The following is a 25,973-nucleotide window of genomic DNA, read 5'->3' as shown; positions in this document are numbered from 1 at the left end:
CGATTTTTTGTTTTGCCATATTGGGAAAAGTACCAGAACTAAATTGGGAAAATTTGCAGTGTGGATTTTCGAATCAAGAATATGGTTTATTTTTAATTGCTTGGTACTAAATTAAAAAATAAAATTAAATAAATCGTACAACTACAAACACGTCAATTTTGTTCATTAAATTGTCTTAAGTACCAAACATGTTTTGGCCATAGCCTTCATCAAGCCTTCTACTTAATAGTACAAACACATTTAAATTTTGATTCCTATGTCTTTTGGTGAAAGGTTCAGTTTCAGTGATCATTTAGGACATACACTGTTCATCAGATATAAAGTCAGATAGATATTGCCATAATAAACATTATGACTATATTTCATTGAGATTGAGATATCAATATGGCCTCTAGCGAGCTGAAAAGGTTTCTTAAAAATATAACCTGTTGACCGAGTTTTATAAACATGCAACCGGGACTCACAATTTGGCCAAGAAAATGTGAAGATTCTGACAAAGTTCCATCAAGATTGACTTATAAATATTGATTTATAGTGCTAACAAGTTTCATTTAAGTGCAATACATTTCCCAGATTCAAATTCAGCCTAGATATATAGGATCTGGCACGAGTTGTCTTATCATACCATGTTTTATTAAACTCCTTTAATAAAATATGGTATGATATGGCAACTCGTGCCAAATCTTTTTTATCACATGCTTTTAAATGAGCAAATTAAATAAATATTTACGCAAACATAATAATGAATCCCAGATGTTGTTTACATTTCATGACGTCATTTGACGTTGCAACGTCATTTCAGCAAAATAAAAAAATGCGATTGGTCAATAAACGAAAACTAAGCCAATGAAAACGCTTAAAAATGTTGCATTACACAGTCATGTGTTATATAGAAAAATATGTAATGGTTATATTACATGGGAAACAGGGTTATATGATAAATTGAAACAACAAACATGATTAAATACAATATTGACATGTTTTGTGTCGCATTTGTGATCAGCAAAACGGCAACTTGGTCAAAACGTTTTTTTCCGTAAAGATTGCATAATGCGAGAACATTCCATCACGCAATTTCACATGATCTCCATAACCACATGTCTAAAAGAACCCAAAACTCAACAAGAAACTACCATACGCTATATGTTTAGTGGTGGGTACTTTCATAAAGATGTTACATCTCAAATATATTATAAATACATGTATATAACCACAAATCATTATGAAAATACTTTTTAAACTTTTGTATTTTGATTTCTTGCCTTCTTTACAAAATAATGTTTAACATCTGTTTACATCAAAATAAATCAAACTGGCAAATTGAAAGTAACGTTCTGGATGAGTTGTGGGTTTTGATTGGCTGCTCCAATTTCAAGATTTGCATGCTGTAAACACTCTAAACAATGGCATTGCAGAGGAGGTTACTTTCTTTGGTGAATGCCACTAGCATAGAAGACAAAAATGACATGTTTATCATGTTTTTTTTAATCTTCTTGATTTTTAAGTAAACAACTGTAATTTATTTAGCATCACATTCAATAGACACATAAACAATTATATCAATTCCACAACTTTTATAATGCATGTAACATGTAAATAATTTCATTTAACTGGTAATCATTATAACATTACATAACATTATTTAAAATAGAAATGGCGCGGCAGAGGCCGACGCGTATCCCCACGCCGAATGTTTGACCTAGGTGTGCCCCAGGGTTGGTAATGGGGCCATGCATAGCTGAGATTGACCGTATTGTCATAAGAGAAGTTCATCATCAATTAGAAGTGAATTGGTGTAGAAATGAAGAAGTTATAGTAAAAGGCAATTTTGGGTGGGTGTGACATATGTGGGCAGGGCGCCCCAGGGTTGGTAATTGTGCCATGCATAGTTGAGATTGACCGTATTGTCATAAGAGAAGTTCAGTATCAATTTGAAGTGAATCGGTGTAGAAATGAAAAAATTATAGTAAAAGGCAATTTTGGGCGGGTGTGGTCTATGTGGGCGGGACCCCAGGGTTGGTAATGGGGCCATGCATAGTTGAGATTGACCGTATTGTCATAAGAGAGGTTCAGTATCAATTTGAAGTGAATCGGTGTAGAAATGAAGAAATTATAGTAAAAGGCAATTTTGGGTGGGTGTGGTCTATGTGGGCGGGGCGCCCCAGGGTTGGCAATGGGGCCATGCATAGTTGAGATTGACTGTATTGTCATAAGAGAAGTTCAATATCAATTTGAAGTGAATCGGTGTAGAAATGAAGAAATTATAGTAAAGGCAATTTTGGGTGGGTGTGGTCTATGTGGGCGGGGCCCCAGGGTTGGTTATGGGGCCATGCATAGTTGAGATTGACCCTAATGTCATAAGAGAAGTTCAGTATCAATTTGAAGTGAATCCGTGTAGAAATGAAAAAATTATAGTAAATGGAATTTTTTGGTGGGTGTGGCCTATGTGGGCGGGCGCCCCAGGGTTGGGATTGGGGCCATGCATAGTTGAGATTGACCCTAATGTCATAACAAAAGTTCAGTATCAATTTGAAGTGAATCCGTGTAGAAATGAAAAAATTATAGTAAATGGAAATTTTTGGTGGGTGTGGCCTATGTGGGCGGGGCGCCCCAGGGTTGGGAATGGGGCCATGCATGGTTGAGATTGACCGTATTGTCATAAGAGAGGTCCAGTATCAATTTGAAGTGAATCGGTGTAGAAATAAAGAAGTAAATGTAAAATAAACTAAAAAAATGAGTGATAATTTCTGACGCGGCCCCACCCCAACCGCTATAACTTTTGACCCAGGGGTCAGATCAAAATTCCAAATAGTGCAGGGTCGCACATATGCTCATAGCTACCATGTGTGTAAGTTTCAAGGTTCTAGTGCTTTTAGTGTAGGAGGAGATAGTGGCCAGGACGGACAGACAGACAGACAGACGGACGGACGGACGGACGGACGGCGGAGATAACCACAATATCCCCACCTTTTTTTCAAAAAGCGTGGGGATAAACACTTTGTTCAAAATATGTTAATTTTTTTAACATAATAACATTGATTTGTGGAAAAGATAATATTAACTTCAACACAAATCTAATTAATAAAAGTCACAAAGTAGAGAATGCTATGGTCAATTAAAGCCTTGAAATTCAACATTCGTTTGAAAATGGCATCTGAAATTGGTAAATTGCAATATTTACCTGTTTTTGTCGCATGAAAACGAATGCTGACTATGTCAAACTTTTTACAAACTGCAGCGTGTGTGAATGTTCTACGATCCGTCTAAAATGAGTATATGACTCATATCCGCGGATATGACTGAACATTGCGGATATGAAGACATTCACTTTTCAAATCCTGCCAAATAAAGTCTGCACTTGTCGGAAGATATAGACCATATGAATTTATAAAATATTCGTACAAATCTCGGTTTTACAAATTCAATTAAGGTATGGATTTTGCTTTCGGAATTGGTGACCGGTCGTTCATATTCGCGGATATGAATTGGGGGTTACTGTAATTGAAATGCCAATGAAAATCACTTAAAAATTCATTTGACTTTAACATTGCACACGCACAGTGTGTATTTTGTTCATAGAAAGATTTGCATAACAAAACATAAAGGAAAACGCATTTTAAAAACCATTATCTGTTCATATTCGCACTTTTCAGTCATATCGGCGGATTAGTCCATATAAACGGACTCCCAGAGCCTTTGATAATTTTTGCTATGGCGGTTCTGGCAGTCGATATGCACCCCTTCATAAACATGGGTTCAGTTCAGCGCAGCGAATCCGTGCGCTTCACTAAACAGACATTGTTCGAGACAAATTGAGGAAAATAATGAATAAACTTCATAAACATGTTAAATTTACCTGAATGGCAACCTACGGATGCTATCCTTTGCATGCATCTAATAAAAAACGACAATGTTTCAACACACTTTCCTCGCTGAAATGTTTATGTTTAAATTGGAAACAGTGTATTCTGTATGGAATACCACATCATTATCGACTTTATAGGCTGGAGCACATAACCCGACGTGCAAATTATTGGTGTACTGCGACCTAACCAATATTGGGTCAATTTTCCAATATGGCGGATACAGTGTCAAAGCTTTTTTTCCTTCTTTGGGACCCGCTGAAAATCGGCCCTTTCCCCAAGGATTTTTTTCCCCACAGCAGGTAAATTTTCCCCCAGACTTCATATTTTTGCCCTTAAAAAAAATAGATTTTTTTTTTTAACTTTAAATACATAAGTTAACCTGATCCAGTGTAGAAAATATAACATATTGCATAATTGAATTATCTGTTGCATTGAATTTGTTTTAAAAACAGCAAAATATGTTAAATTGATTATTTAAGACTTTCCCCTCAAAAAAGGCCAGGCCCATTCCCCAAAATCAGATAAAAAAAACCTGAGCATACAAAACAATACCTAAGTCAATAAAATCAATTATTTCTTGCTTTAATGGTACCATTTGGATGAGTTTGTGGTTTAGATAGGTAAACTTTAATAAGTTCTTGCAGTTTCAGTGTTTCTTAACCCTTGCTTTGTTGATAACATTTTGCACCCATGGACAAGAGAGAGCGCATTGCAACTCTAAGCAGCCCATTGGGCTATAAAGCTTAGAGTTATATTATTGCAACTAATCGGCGGATGTGAGTCATATATTATGCATTTTAGTTGTACCCTCTATAACCACGACTCATCAAGAACCCACGACTCAACCAAAACCATATATGGTTTTTAAAGAATGATCTAAAGAATGCTTCCACTTAAAAGGTAAAACTGAGATCTCTGAGTTGCTAAGCGGACACCATATCCACTTTGGCACTGCCACCGAACTATCTTTGAATTCAAGAGGCTAAATAAGCACACAATTATAAAATACTACTGGTAGATCTATAAGCTTGGCAGATAAAAAAACGCTTCATCCAGCAAACAATAAGATTGATTTGTTTGGATGAATTTTTTATATTGAAACAATTATAATGCTTTGAACACAACATTGTCCAATTTTTTATTAAATTACATGGTTATACGGGCAAAAGCCCGCGAAGCAGGCGTTGACCGTTCATACATATGGAAATTTAGACATTAAATTACATAAGAATACCACATATGGATGCGAATCAAAAAAATTTGCCACGCGACATATATTTTCGTGATGCTATTTACGACCTTGAACAAATCAAAAATACTTTGACATATGCTATATCACATTTAAATACATACCTCAGGAAAAATTATATCAATGACCTCATAATTGTGTAGCGAATTGCACTAAATATTCTCGCATTATTTGTTTTTCTTCGCAGCCGTTCCAGAATTAATTCATTACTCAATTATCTCCCCTGAATGCTCTTCTTCAGTGGGATAAGCCGAAGACTGGTTCACTACATGTACATATAGTGACAGTCTTTACCAAACACAATTTAGGTGAACATAACCCATCTTTAATATATTTCCGAATCTCAGATTTCTGTCGAATTTACTTGCTATGATCTTTTCGATATCTTATTGTTATCATTATCCTGACAAATCACAAACGCTTGTTAAAAAATTATTTGTTTTAAACATTATTGTTGGCATCTCTATTCTTCCAGTATTCTCGCGGTATTTCAATAACGACACCCTACTGTTAATTTGTCACAATTTGTGACGCATTTTCCATTCGCTCTCAGAAAGAAGTTTTACGTGTGCTCATGAGCAATATTCTGGTAAGTTGTCGTTGTTATCCACCAGAAACACATTTATTCACAAAATTTTAAGATATTCCGATCTAACTTTTTAGTCTTTTAGCTCTAATTTTTAACGTATTTACACCTCGTCTGCTCGCACTTTACCGATATCCCGAAAGGTTACATATCACTATAATTAGTTTAGGCCTAAAACCACAAAATCCGATACCGTTGGATTTTCATACCACAATCTTACGTAAAAAATCTTCCAGATTTGAAATCAACAAAAAACAAGACATTTATAAATTGTCTGCATTATTGATCAGTTTTTAAGATATTTGTTGGTTTTCCGTTTTTAGAAGCTGTTCTGCCAAGGCAAGAGCTGGGCATCATACAAGCCATTCTTTCCAGCAAAACTGACAGTTTTGGTTTACAGAAATCAACAAAGGAGCGATTCCTGAACTATCAAAATTTCCAAGCTATACACACAGTTATTATCTGTAGTGATCTTTATTGGTTCTGTTTGTTTACTTGGATGGAACATGTGTGAACTTTTATAGAACTTTGAAAAGTCTATATATGTCTATCTATAAACAAAAATCAGCTATGGTATAATAAGATCAGATGTGCAAACAATATCAAAGGGTTGTTAAATTAACAATTTGAAGGCAATTATGCTGAAAAAAATATGAAAGTTCCCATGCAAATTTTGTCTGTATATCGACAAGTGTCTGCTGATAATTGTCAAACTAGTAATCCAAAACTTACCACAAGTATGTAAAAGCACTAAGTACCTGTGATCATTTTTAGAAAGATAGTGTAATTCTAAACAGTAGCAAATAGCTTGTTTAGTAAATGCATAATGCAATTAATATGATGTCCGTTCTATTGTATAATTAATAAATTGGTTGTTCCTTTTTTTAATCCATGATAAATGTTTTATGGCTAGTACAAAACCAGCAATGTTAATTTTGTAAAAGGTAATACAATAACACCACTTTGTAATTTCATATACGTAAATATTCTTGAAATGTAGGTTGATGACAGTGTTTTAGTTTTACTTATTTTGTAACTATTATTTTATGTGCAAATAAATGATGTGAAGTGTTTTGTATCTCCACACAATACCACATACCTTTTTATATATGTACTGTGTTATGTGTTATTTGAATGTTTCAATAAAAAAATACGGATGATATAAAATGATGCATTCTAATATTTGCATTCAAATTGCAACTATAGAGCTTTGTGTATGCAGTTTAGACTGTGATTTTAGAATTGCTTCAAAATGGCTAGTTTTTTTAGTGGCGACAAAATTTAAACTATTCAACAATAGTTTGCGAAAGAAAATTAGAAACCTGCAAGATACCTGTATTTATTAAATATTTTAATTGCAAAACAAGTATGTTGTTTTGCTGTTAAACATAATTATACATTGATAATAAATAAGAAGACAATAAGTGGTGTTAAGGTTTCCCAACAGTAGAAATCATTCTTCTTTTGAAGTCAGTGATATACAGACGAAAGCTCCAGGTATGGCTTTCAATAGGTAGTGTGTGTTATTTGACAGTCTAAAACTTATTGGATTAAAAAAAAACTGTCAAATTTGTCAATCAAAATTGATTTGACACATCACATGATTTTAATTGATTATGTTAAATCAGTGTACTGTATGCTAAATGCAACTGCTTTAGCAAGCTGTCAAGTTGAATTGAGACATTTGATGAAACAAACTGTTTCCTGGGTAGGACCAGTACTTATTGTCTATATGACGTACCATGACGTCGAAAGTCTACAAGACCTACTAGGTAGAACGAGAAATGTACTCTGACGTACAATTTTCACCCACCCTTGAGTGTTAGCCAATCAGAAGAAACGTTATGTCTGTTGCTTTTAGAGATATTTGACATTGAACATTATTATTATTATTATTTATACCGAATTAAGCTACTTTCGACCGCTTACTCATAGATATTGTGCGTATTTATTAAACATTATTATTATTATAATTTATACCAAATTATGCGACTATCGACCGCTAACTTATAGATATTGTGCGTATTTATTGACCTGGCGTGGCGGAATTAACCTCTGACTTATGCAAGTTATGGTTATCACAAAATACGACCAACGGGGAGATTATAATACATTATTTATCCCGTTAATGCTTGGTAACTGTTTGGTTACTGTTGGGAATTTCCTACACAGTAATGCGCTGGACGGTCGTGATACTTCGCCCCGCATGATCAATAAATACTCACAATATGCTGAATAATTTTAATTTTAAAAAGGTAACAATTGAATCTTCTTTAAATTTGTATATACATGTAATCTCTTTCAATGCATTAAATACTTGAAACTTCTATGTGTTGTTTTTTTGCCATTCTGATATTTTTATTAATTTTGTCCTCAATTAAAAAAGAGATTTTATACATTTATTATGAATAAATCTGAAGGAAAAGCGGCTCAAGAGACTAGTATTTTGATTGGCTGTTCAGAAAATGTGTACGTAGAAGTACAAACATGTATGTCGAAGTACAAATTGTACTTTGACGTACAAATATATACTTCGAAGTGTATTTTATATTTATGTCGACGTACAATTATTGTATTTCGACGTACATTTCTCTTTTTAACTTGTAGGTCTTCTTGACTTTCAACCCAAATGGTACGCCATAGTATGTCTTTAGGGTTATCTAAAGAATGCTCCCACTTAAGGGATCAATACAGAGACCTCCCAGTGACTAAGCCAGTTAGCAGACACCCCATCCACTATACCACAGACACCGAACCAGCTATAAATTCCTGTCGCTAGAAAAAATAAAAACAAGGGACAAAATTGTCACAAAACCAGGTTTTCATTGTGAAAAAAAAATCTGATAAAGGGAGAAAACTCAAACTGAACTTTTGAAATGAACAAACAAAATTAACCCCCTTTGTAAGTTTGTTTTAAAAAAAAATCTATTTTTAGTTGTGGCGACCTTGGCATTGGTGATATTGACGTGATTCTTTCGTGCGACACACCGACCCATGATGGTGAACAAATGTGCCAAATGATTTTAAAATCTCACAATGAATGACATAGTTATGGCCAGGACAAGCTCATTTATGGCCATTTTTGACCTTTGAACTCAAAGTGTGACCTTGACCTTGGAGATATCGACGTAATTATTTCGCGCGACACACCGTCCAATGATGGTGAACAAATGTGCCAAATGATTTTAAAATCTGACAATGAACGACATAGTTATGGCCCGGACAAGCTTGTTCCGCCCACCTGCCAGCCAGCCCGCCCGCATTCGCCAATCTAATAACCAGTTTTTTCCTTCGGAAAACCTGGTTAAAAATAAGATGCTAGATCTTTAAGCTTGGAATATGTAACTAGGTTGGCGCTAAGGAAAAAAAATTATTAGCCAAATTTCAGCACTACGATGACGACCCACATTATAACCTTATTTGCTCAATGAACGACATAATCATTATCACGAATCTATAGGTATCAATAATGACTGTATTAAATTATTAATGAAGTCGCATTTAAATACATTATTTGTTACGTGAAATCAAATAATTTCATGTTTTTATTTTTCATTTATATTTATTTTCATGCACTGGCATAAACGGTATACATTGTTAGAACTTTCAGATATGTCCCGGTCTTTGATTGGGTGGGTCTTGCGTAACTCCTATTCGCCACCCCCTTCTCCCAATAATTTTTGCCGTAGTCCGGTGCTTCTTGATTCTTGAAAAATACATTTACTGCAATGTATTCTTGAATGGACATATTTTTCCATAGTTGCAATATATAATTTATTCAAACGTACCAGTAAATTTGTTAGTCTTAAATACTGCATGTACTGAGCGGCAAGGCTCCGCTATATTTAGTTACACATCTTCTGTTTTTAAAAAAGCATGCTTTGCATGCGTAGAACTTGGCATTGCAGACGACAGCAATAATTTTGCGCTCTTTCTTATAACACGGGTTCTAAATGGCATACCAGTATTAATGCATAGTGAATAGTTATAATCAGGTGGCTGTAGAAAAAGGTGTAAATCAGTTCTACAAAATTAATAGACATGATAAAATATACATGCACTGGATTTAATTTGTTACCGTATCAAATTATTAACGGGTTTTGTTTTTCACAACTTACTCGCCGTAAGTAAATTTACACTGCTCACCAATTGCAATTAACTTCTCATAATTAATGATTGTTTACAGTACAGTAAATAGGTGTGATGATGATGCCCGAAACCGCCTTTTATAATGTACTTCTTTATTTAACGGTTTAATATCACGTATTTATGCTACAACTGTGATTCATTGTTAATAAACCTGCAATAAACGCTTACTTTGTGACCGACGTCAATCAAAAATAATAATCGCTATATAACTCCGCCTCCATAAACATTCTCGTAACCGATTGGACGTTACATATCACAGTTTGGCGACTGGAAAGTTACCCGAAAATTTCCCGTGATGCATTTGTCAGCATACATGACTGTGTTATGTGGCTTGAATATACGATAAGGGCATCCGGTTATCTCTTATCAGTGGACTATCTATTACCACCTGGAGCTTTTATGGCGATTACATGTGGAAATCGGTACCGAGTTCTCTTTAAAAAAAAGGGAATATTATATACTTATAGAGAAATATCAGGGTTTTTTGCAATCGCCATTTTCATTCACATTTTAAACTTTAATCGCCAGCTGAAAGATTCAATCGCCTTTGGCGATTTTGGCGATCGGAAACGCTAACATAGTGTAACTGGTTTTAAGAATGATTTTTTTGGATGCATTACTTAATTATTGCAACAATTATAATATTTTGAACACAATCATGTACATATATTTATTAAAAATACATGGTTATAAAAAAAAAAAAAAAAAAGCTTTTGCCTGTAAATTAGGTAGCACCTATAATCATATTAAAATAAGCTTTTGCCCTAGTCAATATAAATTGCCGCCATAGAGTCTTTTGATGATTTTTGCTTTGGCAGACTCTTGGCGTCAATAGTCCACTCTATCTTTTTAATAGCGAAAGTTTTCCTTCTTTGTCTATATTGATGCGCAAGGAATTTGGTGCGCAACATTCAAGCCCCGATATCAGACAGTTAATATCAACGGATTGCAATAATATTTACATACCTGTGTAGATAATTCATTTCTCAATAATGTTCCGTAAGAATTATGTAATGAATCTTTCAATTTTGCACGCCTGACCAATTTAAATCAACACACCACTCACATTTTCCATTCCAATCGCTGTGCCCGCTGTATACCGCAGGTAGATTTTAATCGATAACCCAGCCTATTACACTGTAATGCCTTCTTCTGATTGGTTGATATTTAAATATTTCATAACATGACGAGAGGTCAGTGATTGTATTGTGATTTAAGCAGAAGTTAAACTGTAACAAATTATGCCTTTTAACTTCAATTCGACGCTATTTGAGGTAAAAATGGACTTCTTAACTAAAACTTTATGAGTTGGTTATGTTATGTTGCAATTTTAAGCATATTGATATAATAGCATTGTATTCATTTTTCGTTATGGTTTTTACAGACCGGAGTTTCAGCGTTCAGATTTATTCTGAACGCGAATTATTTCAGCTAGCTTTTGCCCGTAAATACCAAACAGCCGCTATTTGTGAAGTCGCGAAAACATGTAACGTAACTTGGAAACACGTTAAATCATTCCAGAAATACAAAACAATATGTATGCAATTCACTACAAACATCTATTCACAAAAAACATACCTTAATACCAATGCATCTAATTTGAAAGACATGCCATTGTCATTAAACAAAGACTAAATACGTCGGTCAACTTTAGCATTTTTCTTACGGGTACGACTAAAATGAGAATATGCCTCATATCCGAGTATATAACTGAAACTCGCGGATATGAACAGATAACGGCTTTTAAAATGTTTTTTCTTTTATTGTTTGATATACAGATCGTTCTACGAATAAAAATACACTCCGTGCATGTGTAATGTTCAGATCGAGTAAATTTTAATATGATTTTAATTGGCATTTTAATTTCAGATAACTCCAAATTCATATCAGCGAGTATTATCTAACCGGTCAGAACTCCGCTATGAGGCTACACAACACCAACTCTGAAAGCAAAATCCATACCGAAATTGAATCAGTAAAGCTGGTATTGGTATGCTTTTTTATAAATCTTCCGACAAGTACAGACTTTATTTCACATGATTTTCATATTGAATGTCTATAAAAAAAATTATGAAGTCAGGTTAAATTGATGTATAACCTAAAATCTATGCATACTGTATATATATATATATATATATATGCTGAAAGTGTTGTCCAAGATTGTGCGGTTTGCAGAAAATCACAATGTCGTAGTATAGTATATAGTAATTCAGGATAAACAACTCTACTACGACATTGTGAATTTCTGCGAACCGCACAGGCTAATCTGGGAAAACACTTTCAGCACATGCATTTAGCCCACTTTTAAAAGATTAAGGCTCAAATATAATTTAATAAAACATTGATCTAGTCAAATTTACATGACTTCACAAAATACAACTGTAAATATCCGGTAGCACTGGTTGACATTAAAACAGTGAAGCAGCTTTATATTTAACTTGTCAAATCTGATATCAAAACTTCCCATAAGACATCACACCAAATGTTAGGTTTTAAGTTACCTGTCACTTCAAAAGAGAAATGATAACTAATGTATTTTAATAATACACATTGTACTAGATTGACATTTAAAAATAGTTTTGTGGTGTTTTACAAGCTGCTTAACCACATCTTAACTTCTCTTTGTTTGATTTATAACGATTAAGTTATAAATAAAAAATAATAATAATTATACTAATGATGACATTAATGATAAAAATAATAATTATAATAATAATTATCATAATAATAATAATAATAATAATAATAATAATAATAATAATAATATTAATAATAAATTTATTTATTTATTTATTATTTTTATTATTATTATTAATATTATTATTATTATTATTATTATTATTAGTAGTAGTAGTAGTAGTAGTAGTAGTAGTAGTAGTAGTAGTAGTAGTAATAGTAGTAGTAGTAGTAGTAGTAGTAGTAGTAGTAGTAGTAGTAGTAGTAGTAGTAGTAGTAGTATGATACTTATTATATAATAATAATAATAAACAAATAGTGATCTATATTTTGAGAAATATTCATAACACAATATAAAAGCAAATTGCTTATGATTTATTATTTAAACAAGCATGTGCCCGTTAATGTATTTGCTGCGACACGGTCATACCATAGTGTGCCTACTTCAGTTAAATATGTTATTGTTGTTGACTCATAAAACAAGTTTTGAAAACTTGTATTTACTCGAACTATATGAGAAAAAAGTCATTATTTTCCGTGTATATTTACTATTATACTAGATACGAAACTGAGGTAATACTAAATACAAAATAAAGGTCATATTGACAAACTATACCGCTTTTGAGATCGCATGTGGCGCTGATGCGCTTCATTACGCAGAAATGTTGTGTTGTTCATATTATGTTGTTTTTGTTCATAAAATTGTCTTATCCGCGCGTTTAAGCATGTGCATAACATTAAGCAAGTGCCGAAACCACTTTACTTCAAGATGATCCGCATGAAGTAATAACACACTAATATGAATATAAAACCCTGCATTGTTTAGAAAATGATTAGCTTACTTTCCGTTTAGCCATTCCCTTCCTAGGAAACCGAATTTTTATCCCTATTCACGGAATAATTTGTGTTTGGTGGATGGTCACAATACCGGACAGGTGAAGTTTATTCCGGATACTTCCCCCCTCCCCTTTAAAACACAGGACCTCAGCAAAATAAAATAAAAAATAGCGGAAATAGCAGTTATAATTGAAAATGTTTGGAAACGTTTGTGAGTCATTAGTTAATTAGGTAGGGAGTGAGACACACCACAGGTCCTCACATAATGCTGCCTCGGGCACGGACTGATCTCATCAATTTCGAAATACACACACACACACACCCACCACACACATACACACACACAACTGATAATGTTTGCATGACAAGTCAGATGCTTCCATGATATTGACATAGACCCCTAGAAAGTATTTTACAATCGGCAACAATAACAAGAGTATTCGCGAGTCAAAATCGTCCGAATACAGTAGAAAGTACGTCAATTCAAAAGCGGTTCTATCTTTAATGCTAGATTCTTATATATAGTCACATGATACATAGATATCGAAGTGAAGCGTTTATAGCAAATCAAATGTGGTGTATTCATTATTTATGGAAAATATTCCTATATATTGCCGTCAACGCATCCAACATTTTGTCGCAAAATATGATTTCGTCTGATCCGTATCGGGCGAAATTGAAAATATCAATCGCAAAAAACATAAAACAAGATTAGTCGAGACGATTCATGCAATACGAATCATTGAATGACTCCTTTCAAATGAATAGTGTGTTAGCAAATTGTTTTGTAATGTAATTCGGTGTACTTATTGTATGTCCATCGCATACAAATATTTTTTTCTGAAAAAGTGAATAGATAATCGTACGATCTGATATAAATAATGACCACACATGACGAGGAATTAAAGAGATATCGGCCATTGCACTAGTCTACCGATAAAAGAGGTTAACACTGTAACAGAAGACCGTCGGGCACGGCTGATTAGTTTAAGTATCCTTACTGAAAATGTTTGGTAGCATTTTGCGATTGATCCAAAACGAACAAGCTACATCATGAACAAAATAGTTATTATGCCCCATTTCACGTGTATTGCATTTTAACAGAAAACAATGTCGCAGGTTAAATTAATACGATACAATCCGATTTCATTTGAAAATAGACACGTTGTCATACAATTTATGGTGTTCACCTAATAAAAGTGTATGTTCTTGAGCAGGTGCACATGCATTAACGTTTACAGGTTTTAACATCCGAACCTCTGACTAAGCATATGGGAATAACATCAGCACCCATGTCTAGGACATTGATTACGAAAATTAAACACTTGACCAACCAATTGATAACACACACATTAGTTTGTAAACTCGGGAAGAGAACATTATGTCTCAAAAATATTGAAATTATCGGAAGGCTAGCATAATAAGCCTTCATCTGTCTCAAATCGGATGCTGAGTGTCCTAACATTTGTTAATGTGTAGTGTCTTTTGACGAGCGATAATTCATTTGAATACTGCGTTAAAACGTCGAGGGCAATGTGTTTTATTGAATTAAATTGACAACTTACATATCAAGAAACGTTTCAGGTAAAAAATCGTTGATTCCGTTGAAATGCTTCTTGTCTTATACACGACAATACTAACGACACATATATGGTAATTATCATACACCATATACATGATCTTGAGATTCATTTTTGAAAGTAACTGCCATCATGTATTTAAATATTTCTTAAAAATTCAATAACAGAATGCTTTAAATAAAAAAGTTAAATGTTGGTCTCACTGAACGGTCCGTTCATATAATTGGTGGTTTAATCATGTTTAAAACTTATCAAACATTTATATGATAGAAATATAGAAACATATTGTTAGCTTGGATTATAACGCGGCTATTTGAAGTCAGCTATTGTTCAAAAATATATAGAATAGTACGGTAACCGTGTTTGGATATAATCGTAGTTCTATCATAGCTTATATACATCATTCAGTTCAGGAAGATAATGTCAATAACAATAAATGCGTTTTCTCCGAGAAATTTCCTTTTTACTTAGAAATGATTATATGCCAAGGTAAGTAAGCTAGTTTAACATGCATGCTCTAGTGATGGGTTACCTCTCTTGTATTGATTGACATATTGTTGAGTAGATACATGATTGAAAACCTCAGGTGTTCTTCTTACAGATGGATGCATGAAACGATTATAGTTCTGCCGCGTGTTAAGCTATTAAACAAAAATATAAGTTTACCTTCATAAAATCAGCACGAATGGAGCGTAAAGTATTCTTCAAATTACCATACACTTCAAATTTTATGAGCTGCCGAAAATAAAGATACGCATTAACATTTCCTGAAGACAGTGGCCGAAATTTAGAGACACAAATTTCTCGCAAGACATCAATATATTAAAGTAATAGAAGACAGCTACATTTGACATTGACTAATAATAGTATCTTAAGTTTATTATATTGTGATTTTCGTATATCAAACAGAAGTTTAAAATTTAGTGAGTGTTTTAAAAGCACAGCAACACAGTATAGTTAATGTACATCAGTAAATTCGTGCGCACGACATATTTCCACAAGTTCAATGGGATCAGTAGCTCACTTCAGGTTGCGCATTCCGAAAGAACGTGGTTGGTAAAGCAGTTTGAGCTTTTTATAAAATATATTATTATTACTCAAAATACAAGAACGACTCTGTTTTGAGATTCGAACATAGGTATTGCAAGTTAAGACTTTATCATTTTGAGGGAATTATCACATGCACGAGACGAATGTACACCATGCTCCATGAAAACTCTTGTTTTTGGCATGTTGATACTGAAACAGAGCATTGGGAATTTAAACTTAATATAAGACATCTTAAATGTAAACATGTGCATTTGCACGTGATGCATTTATATGTCAAGTCAATAAATAAGATTACTTGGTGAATCCGTATTATTGTAGCATTTGTAAGTCAAGAGTCAGGGTAAACTCTTGTGTATTACCTTTGGAGACGGAAACATGTGCAGTGTATGTTAAAACGTTAAAACGTTAAATCCAGAAACACAGTATAAGCCATTGTTCCAGAAAACTGTTTGAGACCTAAGCACTTATATTGCGCGATGGAAAGTAAATGTAAAAGCAAAATTGAAGACAAGTTAAAGTAATTAATGCCTACGGGACGTGAATATATATCAATTGTGTCGGAGCCCGTGTTCTAAGAAAGCACCTGTATGTCCACAGTACGAGTAAACTCTCGGAATGTAGTTACACCCATGTTATACTCACATTACATAAACATGTTAATAATAGAGCCACTAGTAACTTACATTAATTGACAAGTGCATGAGATGTATTTGCACGACACGTGATTATATAAGAATGGTGAGTGTTTGCGACTGTAAAAGCCAGAAGTAGTCCATAGAAGGTAAAAACTGTTGTTTGTGACTTGAATGACCATGTGCATGTGCTGCATTTAGACTCGTTAACTGTACTTGTAAGTACGTGTAAATCGGTGGTTATTCAAGCATAGACCTTCTACCTAAAATGATCATAAATGCTCTTATTTAAAATTGTATGGATGAACAAATGTTCCTGATATATGTATACGTCACTTGACTAGTTTCGATGTAATGCCTAGTGGTGTAATAACAAACTGTTTATATCTGTTAAAACAACCACTATAACGAAATTGACAAAAGTATAAAATAGATCATGAATTATTGATATCACTATACAACTGAAGACCTTAGTTTACAGTACTTAGCATCTCGGTCCGTCTAGTCTTGGGATCGGACCTCAATTTCCTTTTCATTTCATAAAAAAAAACAAAAAAAACAAAAAAACAATTTCAGCATATTTTAATAATATCTAGGCCTTTAGCTTCCTTAATTGTAAAAACTTAACATTCAAATTAGGGTGCTGCACAGAATCTAGCATTCCTTATTTTTGCTATGTATGTAGTTTGTATAAAGACATAATTGTAAATAAAACTGATGATAGAAAAGTGACACAATCTTATTTTTATAGTATGTGCCTATATTGAGTGGAAAAAAACCGTTGCTGTACCCGTTTAAACCCGGAAAGATATATCTTTCAAAATGTATTGGTTTGCGTTGCGCGCACGTATCTATATCAAGGGCATTATGACTGATGTGTTTGTTTGATAAATTTAAATGCTTAGAAAAATCCTATCAAACACGCTGGTAATGGATGATTAGCCCCATTTCAACAAACGAGACGTTTATTACTTATCATTATTGTGAACTGCGTTGAATCATATAATACAGGAAAATAACCGAGGCATCTTATACCGAATAATAAGCGGAGTATGTGTATTCGACATGTGATGAGCGTCTTAAAGTATATGTTCTTTCTTTACAGAGTTGGGCGCTAAATGGAAGCTTTACATCTATAAAACGAGAAGAGGAAAGTACAAATATTTGAGTGTATTTCGGGAAGTTAAAATGCAATGTTGTGCTTATTACTGTTCAATTGCTTATTAACATCAAAGGGGAATTAAAAAAAACACAAGGCACAAGTATGTCCTTATAATAACACATGTCTATGGAACATATTTTAATCATTCGCTTTATATACGGATATATATTAATACACGTGTAAAACACATGAACAAATCATGAACTCACGCGCTTTCGTTCGAGTCCTTCAACATTGGGATTGTCTAGTGGTAAGTGCGTTTATTTCAAGCTATTGTATTTGTACAAAATATTGTTCATTATATACGAGCTTCCTAGGCTTTGCAAGAAGGTACCTGATTGAATACTTCTTCATAATAAATATGTTAAACATTGACGATTTTTAAATGTAACCCATCCTGTTTCTTTTACACTTCAGCATTCGATAACACTGCATTAAATGTTTTATTTTTATATAAATAACGTTGAAATAGATCAGAAAAATACCTCAACTGTGAACACGCTGCATTTAATCTGAATAGATAACACAAGATGTTTCGTGGCACGCAAATTAAAGCAACTTTTAGTCAATTAAACTTGCGGAGGTTTCCTAAGCAGATTATTCAATTATCACACTCCGCATCAATTGAGACCTCATATAACGAATCTTAAGTTATGCGCAAAAGATGACCCAAAAGTTATATCATAAGGTTTATCGCATCTGAACTGAGTTATACCTAAATCAAGGATATGCATGCACTTGATTTCATCAGACAGCCGACTTTATGAAATCATTGAAAATCAGCCATCTTTCATGAAGATTATTCTCGGTCCGGAAAAAAATCGTGTATGATCTCTATCTCTGCTGTGTTTATTCTGGCCGTATCGGTCTGGGCTGGTCCGTGTAGATTACGTTTTAGTCCAAGTTTATCCAGGGCTATCCGTATCCCTGCCTTTCTGCACTGAGCCAGTCTGTTTTGGCGCAGTGTTGATTGCATACTGGTGTTCGGATTGCCCTTGTAGGTACGGTTTGGTCTGTGTGGAAACCATGTTGTCATCGGAGTGAAGACGGTCGACGCTAAAAAAATCCAAAACGTCCATTGATCGTATCGGTTCTTGACACGGGAGGATCCGGGACTGTATGCCCATACATGCTTATATGGGACTTGGGCTTTAGATTGATTGGTATTTGTGGTAATCAGGAACAAAACTTTGCTCCGAACGATCGTAAGTTTGGACATTTAAATCATAGGTTTTCAAATCAAATATTCGAATTTATTCGAAAAATGAAAAACGAATACTCGGATGTTCAGTATTCGTTCCCATCCCTTATTAATTTAAGTACAAGTCATTTCGCCGGACCACAGTAATGTTGTCATCTGAAATAAGCGTAGTTAATAAAAAAAATCTTTAAATTGGGAAAATTAATTTTATGTATTCCTCGAAAAGACGTCATATAGAGGCACAACTATGAAACTATGCCGTTATATAGTATGTTAGGTAATTGATAAACCATAGTTATAAGATTTTGCTGCATGATACAACTTACATTCTGTAATAGCAAAGTTATATTTTAAAATATGGTATATTAATTGTGGTTCATTTTTATGTAAATCCGTGTAACACATATACGTGTAATACATTCAGATGCGTGTCTCAATGTTCACAGTTAGCAGTCAGACAGAAGATCCACACTATATCTGAACACTTGTTTTAGTTTTTTCAATCGTCTGAGAATATTCGTATATGGCTTATACTTGTAATGAATATTGTTTTAAATTAAAAAAATAAGAACCACGTCGTTAAAAAAGACGCATGCGGTTAAGTACAAAATTATAGCAAGGGTTTAATTTATTTTTTAAACATACATTACAATGATTGTGTTTTTCTGTATACTTTTTTGTTTTGTTTCAAAGACCATTGTGTCGTGTTAATTTTGCAATTGTTATATGACTTTATTCACAATTTACCTTCGTGTAAATCATCTTATAAATATGTTAACTATCAAGTGACTGATAATTATGTGTACAATGATCAGATTTAACGCGATATAAGGAGATTGTTTTACGTGTAAAGACAGATCATCCCCATTTTATTAAAAAAGTCAACTAATATTTTTTTTAAATAAAAAGTTTTAGTGTGTATTTGATAAAATGATAAGTTGGTAATATATGAAGATTATAGTAAGAACAAACTGTTGAACATACAACTTTGTAACACCCTAATGATTGGCTAGAGGTGCATACAAATGATGCACTGATTAACTCAATAAAAGCCGCATGATCAATAATTTGCTCTTAGGAAAACACCCATTATTTTTCTTTCACTGATGTCTGATAACATGTAATGCCAATCATTTCAAGTATTTAAACCATATAATGTAAACAAATGTTAGCTTTAGTTGCAATAATATTAAGGACTTTAAGACCGTTCTAACTGAACCATATCACAGTCGCAGGGCATAGCCAGCCTCGGTACCAATATTAATTAAACATCTAGCAGCAAAACTTCTATTATTGTGCAGTCAGAGCTAGTGCAAGAAATTAACACTCACAAAACAGTCTTATCCGTTGAATTTAATGTTTGATAACAGAATTAAGACATAACACGCCAGTATTTAATTCAGGAGCTGTATGCTGTGCATTCTTAATTTGTACGTTATATAGTTTTGTTTGTGTTGATTTGTATGCGGTTGTTGAAGTACCATAAGCGAACTAGTACGGACATTATAAGGTAAAGCAGTGCAATTTTCTGACACATAATTGTATACGTTGTTGTTGTTGTTTTTGACGCGTTTGCTATATAAATAATAACATTTAATGTTTATTGACAAACGGCATAATACACAGCATTATTATTAGCACTATATGTAAGAGTCTGATTGGATACGACAAACATGTAAACACTTTGGCCATTCAAATCTTGTTTAGTAGTATACATGTTCAAAAAATATTCCAATATGAGTAGAACATGCAATTAAACATGGTGTGTGTGTTTTTTGTAAAAATTATTAGCCGAAAAGAAGAGTTCTAGAATCTCTTAGAATGTATCGCGTTGAAGCCAGGATAAGTGTACTCCTCCTCAGTGATCCGTTTACAATCATCTATATTGTCTTTGCTTATGGTGTTATTATCACGCTGTTTGTGACGTTTATACATAACTTAACTGTATGACATCCCACTTGATGTACGTTTTTTTTTTATTAACTACGCTTATTTCGGATGACAACTGTACTTTCGTCCGGGAAAATGACTTAACCTTTTAAGTCGTGCTATAATTTGACTTTTCTAATTGACGTCAAAACAATATATATATATATATATATATATATATATATATAGACTTAAACATTAATATGGCAGCAATTACCTTTGTAAGCTTGAATGTTGCACTAAATGTCAAACACTTTTCAAAATTGCAATTTACGTTTAATTCATCCGTATACATCCATAGTGTAGCCGTCTCAGTAAGTTGTTTAAGGTGCAAGTTCTTACGTACGATATCTTATATTTTATATAAACGATGACTTTTACGTTAAAATAAATCCAGAACTTAACTGCAATTTGATATGGCAAACAGGTGATGTATAAATGATTTTGTCACATTGTCATTGCTTTTTTAGAATATTAGCGTCCGAACTAACTGTAAATTGTATGATTGCATACGATGTCCAAATGGCTTTCGGCTCAAATTAAAACCGAAGACACTCGAATGTGAAGCACATTAACGCGACGCTTTTACGTTTCGTTATTATGTATTATCTAACCGTTAAATGTAAGCCGTCCAATTATAATTTGCAGATGCTACATGAACAACTTCCGACCACATCAGTTCTATAAAGTGCGAGGTAGTCTTGATTGTGTTACTTACACTGAAACACCCACAGGTTGGATCATGCACGTTAGCAGCACTTTATAGCGTATTAACCTTTTTATGAAAGTATATGGAGACAAAACTAATCGAAAACTGTCTAAAAGGCGATCGAAACGTGATTAGGCATTCTTAAACAAACGAATGGCCATACTGATTTTAACTGATTACAACATATATCTAGTAAAATCTCGAAGAACGTATACAATTACATCTTCGCATTAACGGAAATAGTCTTCCTCAAACGAAGGCTTCTTACAAGATTTATGAGACACTTATCTTTTCTTGATAAGCGAGAAGAGCTAGTGTAGAGAAGCAGATTGTTTCACAGTTAAGTTAATAATAAAGCATTTAAAATATAACTAAATCATCACGGATATCATTAATGAGATGTGAACAAAAAAACGACCAAAGGAGGCAAAATGCATATCTGCTTAAACATAAATGGACATATGATACCTCATATTGAGCCTTCAATTATTTTGCATCTATGTGATTTTATTCGTTTTTCGTTTTTCAGTAAATGATTTCAATCTATAAAACATAACGCCTGATGCACAAATACTTATTATTAACAATTTGTATTAGTAAACATGTGTTTGATGCCATCTGATTAGATATTTATATTATCTTGTTTCTTAATTAGTATAGCTTTACCCGAATATACGGCGTGTTGATCATGTGTTACTGTCAAAGAATTGAATATAATAACACAAATAAAAAAATCAAGAAATCTACATAGTTTTTATTTATAATAAAAAAGTCAAAAATAATCAATAGGGAGCCTTACAATTGGAATAGAAGTTTAGTAGAGTAACTGTCTGTTTCAGTGCCTGTCGCTCATTATCCGATAACTGAGGCGTTCTTCGTGTCCTCTAATATTAAAAAACAGAGAATTGCTAGCATGCAAACATTCATAACTTGTTTTACCATTTGTATAGCTATGAGAAAGAACCTGATTAACTTTTAAGTGTGTATTGCATATATATTTATACGGTTATAGAAACCTATACAAACTGAATACAATAAAAAAAACTTCCCACAGTTTATAGACAATTCATACGTGTTGGGTTTGAAAGGAAGTAGTACCTGGTTTCACAAAGCGCACCTAGAGAGTTAGCACAAGAGGGTATCGACCTATTGATCATCGATAAAAGGGACGAATGCTGCACAGTCCTCCGTGTTATGGTCTCCTCCATCGTCCGGCTTGAAGTCTGTGAGGAGCCATACGAGTACATTCGAACACGAACTGCGCTTTGATATTTTTTTCCCAAATGTCTAGTAAGAAAAACAAAACGTTTCTTGATTTAGATTGTAAATACGTGTACGTGTTTAAATTTGTATTCGGATTTGGCGAATGCACACAGTCATAATTGAGCATTGTCATAAACTCAATATTGCACAACTGCTTCGAACATTAAGAACACTGCAATAGCTTGGCAAATGGCATCGTATTAAGAAGCTAATATTTAGTGTCAATCGAAATATTCGTGTGTGGTCTGTTTTACCTTTTTGAGATTAACATATTGGAATTGCACGTGAGTGTTTGTGCTTCTTTCACAAATATACAGTCAAGCTGTTCTTTATATCGCGCACTCATATGTACAGATATTATATACATTTTACAAACCGGTCATTTTAGAAATGTATTTAAAACAAAACGTGTACGGACTTAATCAAAATGACGTCTACCAACACCTATAGGCGAGGTTAATCAAATCGTTTTACTTGACAAATATTTTAAAAACACTGAATATAATGTTCTAAATAAAGATGTTAGGCTTTGAGTTTCTGTGTCTCCAAGAACATAAATTTTACAACGTTATCGTCGACCCCAGTGACATTATGCAAACATAATAGCGAGTTGCAATTTAATTGCATTACCATATATAATATGTATGTGCCTTAAACTTTCATACCTATTTGTTATACTTCTGATTAACGCTTTCATTAATGTCCATGTGTGTTGTTTCGTTGGTTTGATAGGTAAAATTGTATGCAAATAAAGTCTACTTGACTTTTCCTAATGTGACTTGTTTTTTTTTAAGGTAAAAACTGTTCGTAAATATGCTTCTCGAATGTCATACGAAATAAATTAGATTATGCTATTACACAATTACCGTAATGGAGCTGGTGTTTATGAATGAGTAAATGAAGTTTCATTAAATGATTTCAAGCAAAAGTATTATTCTTAAAATTGTAAAAGTATCATAGCGAAGACCGGCTATGAGTACGTGATGTTCTAATTTATGACGACAATGGCTAGTTTGATGATAAGGCATGTTCAACACCAGATCATACTTAATTATAGACTGAAAACCCACTAAACGGTGTGTTTGTCTACATGATTTCTCTATGATCAATTAGATCACATTGATATGTGTGTTCTAGTAACATATGTACTATTATGTAAAATTAGACATTTCGATGTGCACATAATTGAATATTATTCTTGCATGTATAAGTATTATTTGAAAACGTATCCATGCCGCTTGTTTGGATATTATACAATAAATTAGAACATGTTCCTAACGTACGGATTAGGACGTTATTTTTCGGGAGAGGCCATACTTTAAGTTCGCACAAAAATGTGTTTAACATTTCCGATCAGGATCCATTCGCCTGCGTTTAAAGATGTGATCAATACTTGTTAATGTATAATCTTGGTATAAAGTAGGCTTTATCGGACATGTTTTTTTTAACTATGTTCGTCATTTGTTTACGCTTCGATATATACTAAATGGTTCTTACTAAAACATTCATCGAATATTATATTGACAAAACGCGTATGCAACTTGGACTGCTGTGCGACGATATTAAGCGAGCGCATGCGTTGTTACAATTTAAGTAGTAGATATGCTATTATTGAAAGGGCCGTGAATGTTTGATTCAAACACAAATAATACTTTCGAATTATATGTTTGTCATGATTTGCTGATATATCGTTTGATTTGGTTTTACTGTATATACATATATTATTTAAGTTGTGTTCACTAAGGTGAAATGCATTCGCTTATGCATTGCGAAATAAAAAATATATCGCTACTCTCAAAACCGCATACAATAAACGAATGTAAGCAGTTTTTCGAATTAAATCTGATTGTATACCTGTATATGTTGCAAAATCATCGGTGTCGAGCCATTTCCAGACTCCCTCGTTATCCTCATCCTTTATTCCAACCCACCACTAGAAATCTATAGGTTGTTGAAAAATACAAATTATATAACATAAATTTTAGTTCCCATTTCCGTTGAAATTAATATCTCAGATGATCTTTTAGTGTAACAAGTGTTATCGTTGTATTTACATAAAAATTTAATTAAATGATAATTGAATGTGGAAAATGTGTATTATCATTTTTAGAATAATTATTTTATGGCATTAATTATTTTATCACAAAATCCGATGATATGACTCATTAAACAATCGATACCAATAATCGTATTTAGATAGTAAAAATCGGCGCTAAGATCTAGTATCATCGGTGTACTTTAACAGTTTATTTTGCGTAATTTGACATGTGGAACACGGAGTTTGTTTGAATGTATGCAATTTAAATTTGATACTGACATTTTCATTAAAACTGAATTTTGTATATTAACGTACCCAGCAGTTGCCTTACACGTTAAAACGAAGCAATTTCAAGAACAGCAATACTGATTTGATAATTTAGTAATAGTGTAAATAAACATATTTCGACAATTCACTAATAAACGTGAACATACCGCGACGGTTAAGCATGGCTACGAAAGTGTACCGTACACATCTGACGAAATCAGTGTCAAACAAGTAAATTAAATACTTACCTTTGAACAAGCGAATTCGGCCTTTGAAAAACCCGTTTTCTACAGAATCGTCTACGTGGACAAGATTACCTTTTTCATGTTGTAGACAAAAATGGTGTAAAAAATATAGTATAAATTCGAGTTAACATTGATATTATAGCGGGTCTCATAATACTTATCATATTACAAAATTGTATTTACATGCCGTAAGGAATTTATTTTTTCATTTACTGCTATACACATTTTTTATAGAGAATACGCTATCTATGTTAATTGATGTTTTTTTTTTTTAAATTAAATATAAAGACAGTATGTTCCTCCGCTTCTGTAAATGTCATTCCGTTCGCAGAGAATAAGTAGCAGGAACCCTTGAACGGAATCCATTCATCTTTGCATGTTGTATAATACGACACACTACCTATTCGAATAAACGGTGATCATTCAGTTATTTTTTTAAAGTTTACATGTAACAAACCCAAATGTGTTCCTAAAGAGTTTAGCTGCTCATATACTACGCTTGCAAATGTTACTTTATTTTTTGTATAATGTATT

At 33.3% G+C, this 25,973-nt stretch overlaps 1 protein-coding gene across 3 annotated transcripts in view; it reads right to left on the bottom strand.

Moving 5' to 3' along the window:
* Positions 1–11,536, bottom strand: part of LOC127833388 (histone-lysine N-methyltransferase PRDM9-like) — a 50,709-nt gene extending 39,173 nt beyond the window's left edge. For all 3 annotated transcript variants that reach the window (XM_052358613.1, XM_052358611.1, XM_052358612.1), the window contains exon 1: positions 11,429–11,536. The gene's annotated coding sequence lies outside the window, so the exon portion shown is untranslated. The remainder of the gene's footprint in view (positions 1–11,428) is intronic.
* Positions 11,537–25,973: the final 14,437 nt, after the last annotated feature.

This window comes from Dreissena polymorpha, chromosome 6, assembly GCF_020536995.1.
Source record: "Dreissena polymorpha isolate Duluth1 chromosome 6, UMN_Dpol_1.0, whole genome shotgun sequence".
In the NCBI taxonomy this organism is placed as follows: Eukaryota; Metazoa; Mollusca; class Bivalvia; order Myida; family Dreissenidae; genus Dreissena; species Dreissena polymorpha.
The sequence above is the reverse complement of the archived record's forward strand: the minus strand, read 5'-3'. Positions and strand labels throughout refer to the sequence as shown.